This window comes from Clarias gariepinus, chromosome 5 (assembly GCF_024256425.1).
Source record: "Clarias gariepinus isolate MV-2021 ecotype Netherlands chromosome 5, CGAR_prim_01v2, whole genome shotgun sequence".
NCBI classification, from domain to species: Eukaryota; Metazoa; Chordata; class Actinopteri; order Siluriformes; family Clariidae; genus Clarias; species Clarias gariepinus.
In genome coordinates, this window is record NC_071104.1 from 22880805 (window position 1) to 22890864 (window position 10060).

Genomic DNA, 10060 nt, shown 5'->3' on the forward strand with positions numbered 1-10060 from the left:
CGCTTGGCTTTCTATGTAAACTTTCCTTTAACGGCCAGGTTTTTTATTGCCACCATCCGTGTACCACAATGACTTCCCATCACAGACAAGCCACGTTGTTTGGGTGCAGGTTTCACCACATTTTTTTTTTTCATTACAACGCTAACGTAGTTGTAATGTGCAATAAATGACATATTACATTTTTGTGATATATGTGGCTTATTGTTTTTCAATTAATGGAAATGGAAATAACAGTCATTCCAATGTCATTCTAATGTTTCCAATGTGTCCAACTGTTGCATAATACTACTGTAGTTTTCAAAAAAAAAAAGGAATACACAACACAGCAAGTTGTCCAGTGCATCTCAGGATCTTATAAAAGTGCACTTCTTGAAGCAAACTATGATAATACACATTATTGCATATAATATCTATGTGGATAATTGATTATTTAATTAATAGGAATATAAACTGAAACAGTATGGGAATTAAGTGATACTTCATATAACATTATAAAAAAATAACTGCAGTTGACAGATTTGTGTGTAATTAATGTTCAGCAGTAATTAAAATTGTTATTTCAGGAATAGGAATAGTAGGAGGAGAGGGAATCCCCTGGTGATTCACCCATGATGATGTTACCTTTAAGCAATTTAGAAATGAATGGCTTTTTTTTTTAAAGGAAGAAAGATTATTGCCAGGCTTATTATAAAGCTCTTTGCATATACATACTTTAATCATCTAAAAGTTATATTTTAGATTTTCATTTCGAAAGTACAAGACACTATTATTCACATTGCAGACTGTAATAAAGGCTACTTTGGTTCATCTTTAAGGATAATTAACTGCTGAAGGTAAAGTGGTCAGGATATTGTAGTATCAATGTGGGGCTCCTCTGGGTTTTCTGGTTTCTTTCAATCTCCCAGAAAAGGGCAATGGATTTGATACTCTAAATTTGTAATTTTCTATTGGCAATTAATGCCGATGCCTACTATATGTGAGTCATTAGTATTAAAAGTTCAAAGTAGCACATATGTGTGATGGCTAAACAAGTCATATATTATAAGTCATGTAATGCTTTAAACCTACCAACCTTGCATATGATTAAATTAGGTCTAGTTCATTTCAAACTGCCATCGCAAGTAGAGGTTAGCCGTGGCTGTTACTTACCGCAGCATAAAATCTTTACACCCAAATGTATTCCTAAATTCTGCTCTGTGGAACAGATAGGGCAGTAGAAATCTAACTTTGTGATCTTATCTACTGTACTGAATATCGCTCTCAAATGGGGACAAGAAACCATTTAAACATACATTCTAGCTATGTGTCAGGTTTGATATTATCTGTCATTTTTGAGTGCTTATAATTGAACAAAACACTATAAATAGCAGGCAGGCTTGCACGATGCAAATTTCTTATCTTATCTACATCTGTATCAAATGAGGACATGTGTCCCAGTTAACATAGTTTTTTTTATGTACAGTATGTCAGTACACGATAACATCTTTTTTGAATCGCTTTTCAAACACTATAAATGCCAGTAAAGCTTGCATGATGCACTGTAATGTTTTTTTGAACACAGAAATGTTGATTCAAAGATAAAAAGATTCAAAGTTAACATGACTTTAGTTTGTATTTACGTAATCACTTTCTATAAAAAAAATAATCATTTATATCACACCATTGTTTCTAGCATGACGAAGTCAGGAGGCATCATAAACCCTATTTTCTATATCATAACTAGCCACACAGGGTAAGCTAAGCTCTGGACATTTATATTCTCCTCCAGACCAAACATTTCTGCCATTAAGAAACCACATTTCCTTCTTGGAATTTTGGGTGCTCGAAGCACAATTTTTTTTTCCCCACTTGTTTTCATCAAAGTACAGAATCAACTCTAAGGTTATACTAACCTACTGGTTACCTCGCCACAGTCGCCTTGCACCTCCGGGGTCCAGGATCAATGCAGATCAGCCTAATTGCTTGTAGTGTGTGAATGAGTTTTGCATGTGTGCATGCCCTGTTATGGATTGGCACCCCATCCAGGGTTGGGCCCTAAGTCTCCCAGGACAGGCTCCAGGCCCCCCATGACCCTGTATACAGGATAATGCAGTATGATGCTGACATCTGTCATTTCTGAGAGCGTGTAATGTTACAGCATTTGTACTTATGCCGCATTTACTTATCCATCATCGACAAATTATGGTGCATATTATGGCTCTATCAGTGCCATTAACACTTGGCTAATAAAACATTTTCTTTATATATACAGTATATATATATATATATATATATATATATATATATATATATATATATATATATATATATATATATACTATACAACTAAACATTCTAGTCTAAATATGCTTTTGATGATCGTCTACTCATTCATATTCATATTGAGTCTAATATGTTTCCATGCAATGTGGCTTGGTAGGATGTTTGCTCAGATGGTTTCTCTTTGTACCAGATGGTTTAATAAACATATCAGACCTATGTGGAAACTCAAATGGAAACTCAATTGTTGGTTTGAATGTCCTAAATAAAGTTATGAGGTGATTTATTGGCCAAAACAGTGTATTTACACTTACATCTAAACACAGTAGTATACGTTACAAACAGTGAATCATTATGGACGATCTAAAATCAACATAACAACAAAAAATTTGGAGCTTCCAGGTCTGTCTGAAAGATTCGTCTGTAAAAAAAAACTTACTAACAATCACAAACCATTACAGAGACTCCTTCCATAAACAAACATCTCTTTCCAGGAAAAAAAACAATATCAACGATTATGTACTTTTCTTTGTCAAAATTTTTTTTCCACATTTATTATCAGCCTTAGACTATTTCGATTTTCCATCACAAGTTGCTGGGAACAAGCTGTTATTATAGAATCGTATTTGTATTCGAACAAGGACATTAATAACCCTGCGAGATATCTTTCAGTTGAACCACTTAGGCTGCTGTTACAGAAAATTATTCAGGCACCATTTATACAGCCCTGTAAAGCAGCCTAGTAAACATTTACATTTACATTTAGGCATTTGGCAGACGCTCTTATCCAGAGCGACTTCCAAAAGTGCTTCGGTTTCCGTCATTGGATAAATCGTTGCACTGGGTTACTAGGATACTAAGTTCCATTTTTTTCGGAGGAGAAAGTTTATTTCACCACCTAGGTGTCAGAACAGAAAACAGTCTAGATACATGTCTTCCTCGATCTCTGAGAGATAGTGGGACCAGCCGAGCAGTGCTTGAGTATCAGAGGGAACGTAGTGTGGTGAGGGCTGTGACTAGAAACAAGACGATCCACTGCTCTGCACTTGCAGGAAGCACTAAAAGATTACTTCTTTGGTGATCCTTACAGACATGCAAAAGCAAGAAAACCTCAGAGAAAACTAGTTTCATAAGTCATTTTACAACATGTGTAGAACAGATCAAAACAGAAGCCTTGAAATTTGATAACAGATGCTTGTAATTTTGTGGCAACTGGAATGTTTCACCTTCAATAGTTGCCCCACACACACTGTACATGCAAGCTGTGCAGAACCAAAGGCTATGTTTCCTCAATTGTCGTAAATTTTTTAAAGTTTTACTTTTCCTGTAATCGAAAAAGTTTGATTAAATAGTTTTGCCATAACAGATTAACAGACCTTTTATTTATTTATTTATTTTCTTTTCATCGTAAAAAAATCTATGTATTAAATTAGTGCATTTAAGGGCAATAAACATATATAAGTATACAGTTTTTTATATATATAAGTATGAAATATATATACATACTTAATATATATATATATATATATATATATATATATATATATATATATATATATATATATATATATATATATTTCTACCAAATAAGTATTTAAGTTTAGAAACAAACACAGGTATTTAAACCATTATAATCATTGCAGCATAACATGCTTTCCAGCTACACTGCTTACTCTGCATAAAGATGCTTATCCTGCAGATAAATAGAGAACTTGACATACATAGGCAAGATGAAACCACAGAGTACACTAATCTGTGTCACATCAACTGTTCCATTGTATAACTGTAACAAAGTTTATCATCTAATCGTTTAATGTGCTGGTGCTTTGGTACGTTATAACATTTTAAGTATTTGTACAAATACAAGAACAATTTAATGCAAGACTTTTTCTGTTATTATAGGGACACATATAAAAATATGGCATATTCTTTGCAGCACTTAAATAAGCCAGACTCTGATGCTAAATGTGCAGAGATAGCGTGAGAAAAATACGCTTATTTTAGTCACAAAGGTGGTCCTGTATTGCTCCCCTGTGACTCAACAAATCACAGAGCGGAGAGCGTCAGGCTAAACACTGGTCAAGATTTGGTGCCTGTTTCACCACACTGTGCTCCAGATGCTGAATGATCATGCTAGGTGAGCTGGCAGTTCTTCTAAAGCTTCGGGTAAGGTTGACTAAACTCTCTAATTGATCTTGACCCGCTCTTCATCTCTAGACATTGTTAATTTCACATGGCACCATGCAGCAGACTACTAAAGGTCTGGGCACAAACTTTCCTGTTTTTGATCTAGTACCCCTTTATACACACAGTGTTTTTTTTTTTTTCCATAAAAAAATACTTTACAGCAAACATGGAATTGAGCACTAGACATATTAAAAGATCATTCTAAATAATAAGAAACAATGTATCACATGACTGCTGGGAACAGGTGTTTATAGCACTGGAAAGATGGCTTCTGGGAAGAAATATTAGGTATTAATCTGATGATTTGTGTAATTGCTTCAGTAATCAGGAAGCAGACTGTAACCACAGACATGACAACATTGTTTTGCATTAGTTCAGTGATGGGTACTTTCTAGGGAGTGTCTATTGCCTCTTTGGAAGAGTCATAACTGTGGTGAGTTGATGAATAGGATGTCTGGCCTCCATATGTCATGAATGTGTTGAAACACATGGTCTAATCAAATTCTATTAAAAGTTTAGTATATTTATGTTCGACATTTTTACTACTGTACACAAAGCATTCATATAGCAAGGGCTGAGTGAGTTTTGTCGTTATTATAAATGCTTATAAACATATGATGTGTACAGTACATATGATACACACTGTATGTATAGTAATTATTTTATTCATACTCTCGAACACTATTAAAGTTCCTTATTTAACAAAATGTAAGATTTGTTCTTACGAATAAAATGTCAGGTAAAGGTTAAAATAGGAATTATTTGATCTCCAGTACCAAGTCACAGGAAAATAAACCTCTAGGTTTGCCTAGGTTATCCCTGCTGGGATTGTTGGCTGCTTTGTATGTTTTTATTTATTTGACTTATCAAAGACAATGATTTAAATGATGATCAAGTCATGAAAAGGGCTGCTATATTTCCAGAAACATTTACAACAGTCAGCCATAACATTACTACACAAAACATTATGCCCAGTATTTTTATACGTTCTACTTGTGCCACCTGGGCAACTCTGGCTCCACAAGACCTTTGAGGGTGTGTGCTGTGGGCACTGGTACCAGGACATTGGCTGTGGATTCTCTGCAGGTTATGGGGTGGTACATCTGTGGATCAGACTAGACATCGGCAGCCTTGGGTGCTGTTCGTGCAAGAACAGTAATTTCAAGTGCATTTGCAAAACCCATCATGGACCATAATGAAACTGACTGTCAAGATGACCATCCCAGGAAAGCAACACCAATACTCATAAGAAGTTGATTTACAGTTACCAACTTTAAAATTGACCAATTTACAGAACCTCAGGTTAGATCTGCTATGAGGTTTATGAATATATATATATATATGAAAATGTTTTGATTCTCGAGTCAACGTCACATTTTTACTCTTAAACAAGCATATATTTTGCTATGTTTTTATTTGTTTCCAATTAATTGTGGGTATCTAGAGAAATAAAAACATTCTTTTCTTTGTATTGTATAGCTGGACCATTCTGGTCTTTGGAGACTCACTTCTGTAGAATACCACAATTGCCTGAAATTGGACTTTACACAATAACTCGCTAAAGTGTTGTGAAAGTGGTCTGACTGTCTTCTGGTCAACGGCCTCCCTCAGGCTCCTGAACTGATTACGCTGTGAATAAACTGGGATACTGTTGGGAGTTCAGATGTATCATTGAGGATATTACTGAGACAGAAGACCACAGCATGGTCAGGGCTTTGTCCTGTGCAACTTCTAAATTAAGTCACTGAGTTTATTTGCTGGAATGTTTTTGTAAAACCGAACTGACCTCTGTTTCTTGGTTCATTGCAGTTGTTTATATTTTTCTTATTTTCGCTCTCTGACAACCTCATGTAAATGGTTTTGACCAATAAAAATGCCCAATAGAGATTATTTAAATTTACAGTATACTATTATTAGCTGCTGTAAAACAAAATACTGGCTGTATATCTGAGAGATACTGCTCCGTGTTAGTCCATTTGTTACAAATAATCCGGCAGTGTTTCAGCATAAATTTTTATACTAGTGATGATTTTCCTCAAACTTTTCTTCCCAATCAAAATGATCCATTGTTCAAAGCTATCATCCACTAATCCATCCAGAACAGGATATCGCTAACGACAGCATCACTCTTCAGATCCGTGGCAAACTGTTGATTCTTGGTCTCCAGTGCTGTCATAGCCTTTAATTTTGAAACTAGCAGCATGCTGGGTCCATCACAAAGTGGCCACATAGCCATGCGTTAGTGGTTTTCAGCATGAGGTGCTTCTCTCTGCTCCATGGGAGGAAGGTTAGTGTGATGCCTCAAACATGCTGGCAAGGGAAGACAGTCAATTTTCAGTGATGATGAGACTTAGGCCAGAGGAAGTTCATCAGGTCAGGGTGTAGCTGTGTCTGCCATTACCTATGAGAATCCAGAGCAAGCGGGTAGTCAAAGGAGGCACTCTATTCCTGAAAAGGCTGTTCGAGCCCTAAAGTGTGGGCATCAGCAGGCAGTTTTATTGCTTTTGCTTTGGCCTTGGATTTTGTACCAGTGCCAGACCAGAGAAAGCAAATATTTTGCTTGTCCCGCAGCTGTGCAGGTCTTGTGTAGACTTCAGGCTGGAAAGAAGCCAGTCCTTGGTGGATAAACATTTGAGATAAATAAGTTTCCCAGCAAAATAAAATTGTCTGTAATTATAACGTTAAATCACACTGTGAAGGACTGAGAGTGGTGTCAGCACCCTGGTCTAAGCCTAACATGCAACGGGGAGATCCTTTAAAGACCGAGAGACATCTAAAGTCGAGGAATCTCAGAACCTCTTTTCCTCCTCACACATTTCCATTGCCGGCAGGTCAAATTGATGACAGATTTTTATCCATGCTAGGATTTTGCCTTCACACCCCCATGACAATATAAACACATCATAAAATTTGTCCTAAATTCAATCTGAAACTAGGCTTTTTCCCCCACTAATGCCAAAGATTATGTACTGAAAACAAATTGGTAGATTATCAACTGTACAGCTTGTTTCACTACATACCAAAGGGTGTATCTTTATTTAACAAAGCAGAGCAATGTCTAATATCTAATATCTAATTGATCAGTTTCCTATTTGTTGCCTAATATCTCAAATTATAAAATTATTACCTATAAACAGCATGTCGTGTCAGCAAGCCTACAGTCGGTGCAGTGTGCAGTCTAGTCAGCATCTGTAGAGTGAGAAACTTTATTACTGACTGAATATTTATCAATATTGTTTATTATTATTATTATTATTATTATTATTATTATTAGCAGTAATAGTAGTAGTAGTACTATTCATGAATAATGTTGCAATGTTGAAATTTAAGTTTAACAGGTGTATACTGTTTCAACAGTATATATATATATATATATATAAATATATCATCCTGGATTCCTATAATACGAGTTTGGACATTTCTTTTTTTCTTGGGATCTATTTTTTTTATATTCTATGACATACATACTGGGAAGGTTAAAACTATGAAATAACACATATGTAATTATGTATCAACAAGTTTTTTAAATTGTCATTTAGTTAATTTAGACCTTGAACCAGCTTCAAAAATGACCAATTAACAGCACCACAGTATTAGAGCTATTATGAGGGCTTTAAAAGGCCAAAGTAGTAGATACATCTGAACATTAACTGTTTAAAGAAAATTATTGCATAATTTTGTAGCCTTCAGCATTGCTATACAATTTAGAAAGAAATAAAAATCAGGAACGATCATGGAGTTAGATTGTGATCCCACAAATCATGAAGGGGTCTACAATTTTCAGCATAGGTATATTTTCCACTGTGGGAGACAGAAAAATCCGGAAATCACATTCTATGATTTCTTTTTTAACAATTTATTTGTGAATTACTGTGTTAAATAAGTATTTGATCACTTGCTTATCAGCCAGATTTCTGACCCTCAAAGGCCTGTTATTGTGCTTTTAAATAGTCCATATACTTCTTACGGAGCGACTCCTTGGTTTTTTCTGGCTGTGTGCTTTGGGTCACTGTAATGTTGGAAGACCCAGCCACGACCCATCTTTAATGCTCTGACTGAGGGAAGAAGGTTTTTGCTCAATATGTCACAATACATGGCCCCGTTTATTCTCTCCTTAATACAGTGCAGTCCTGTCCACTGTGCAGAAAAACACCCCCAGTGCATGATGCTTCCAGCCCCATGCTTCACTGTAGGTATGGTATTATTGGGATGATACTCATCATTCTTCTTCCTCCAAACACAGCAAATGCAGTTAAGACCAAAAAGTTCTACTTTGGTCTCACCTGACCACAGGACTTTCTCCCATGACTCCTCTGGATTATCTAGATGTTTCCAGGCAAACTTCAGATGGACCTGGACGATGCAAGATTTTAAACCATGACGTCTTAGTGTATTACTGATAGTATCCTTGGAAATGATGGTCCCAGCACTCTTCACGGCATTGACCAGCTCCTCCTGTGTAGTTCTGGGCTGATTCTTTACCATTCTTAGCATCATTGATACCCCATGTATCCACTTAGACTTTGGCTGATTATGGGGTGCACAGGTGTCTTTATAACAGCTAACGATCTCAAACAGGTGCTACTAATTTAGAATCATAAGCAGAGTGTAGCTGGACTATTTAAAAGCAAAATAACAGGTCTTTGAGGGTCAGAAATCTGGCTGATAAGCAAGTGATCAAATACTTATTTGACACAGTAATTTACAAATAAATTGTTAAGAAATCATACAATGTGATTTCCAGATTTTTACATTCTGTTTCTCACAGTGGAAATGCACCTGTGCTGAAAATTGTAGACCCCTCCATGATTTTTAAGTAAGAGAACTTGCAAAATCACAGGGTGATCAAATACTTATTGACCTTACTGTATACACAACTATCTTTTGGATGTGAGACAAGCAAGAAAACCTCTGGAGCCCATCTGGAGTATATTTTACCTTATAGGCCATTTGTTCAGTACATGTAATGAAGTTAATGAGGAAATGAAGCAGTCTTACTTGGACCAGCGCAAAAATTAACTAGATAAGATTTTACGGTAGTATTCCCATGCCCAATGTTACACATATGATTTAGATTACAGTAAAGATATTAAGTAAAAGATTAAGTACCTATTGAGGAATAACATATTTTCCTCTAGCACAAAACACATATTAACACTAGTGAATGGGTTTGTTCCATCCTCAGTTAATTTCTTTGCTTTTGTGGGTATGTGCATGTGTGTGTGTGTGTGTGTGTGTGTGTGTGCGCGCAAAAAAGTCAGCAAACTGTCAGCACTGTTCATCAGCAGCCAAGGCGTGCCTGCATGGTCTCTCTTTCATGGAGCCGATTTTTCCCCAGAAAGCAGAGTGACTCAGTTGTGGTTGTTGTGGAGATTTCTGCATGTTACAGCCCTGCAAAAGGCATGCTTTTCCAGTTCACATTAAGGTCCTTCACCGACCTTAAATATCCTTCCTTTCCAATAAAGAAAGATTTCTACAATTTTTCTATGACTGAAAAAGATAAAATTGTATACTTTTTGTAATAAAGCCATATGCTTCAGGGTTTAAAAACACAGGTAATCTTTTCAATCATGTTTTTGTTGTAAAGGGCTAGGCTGGATTTCGTTACTTGATT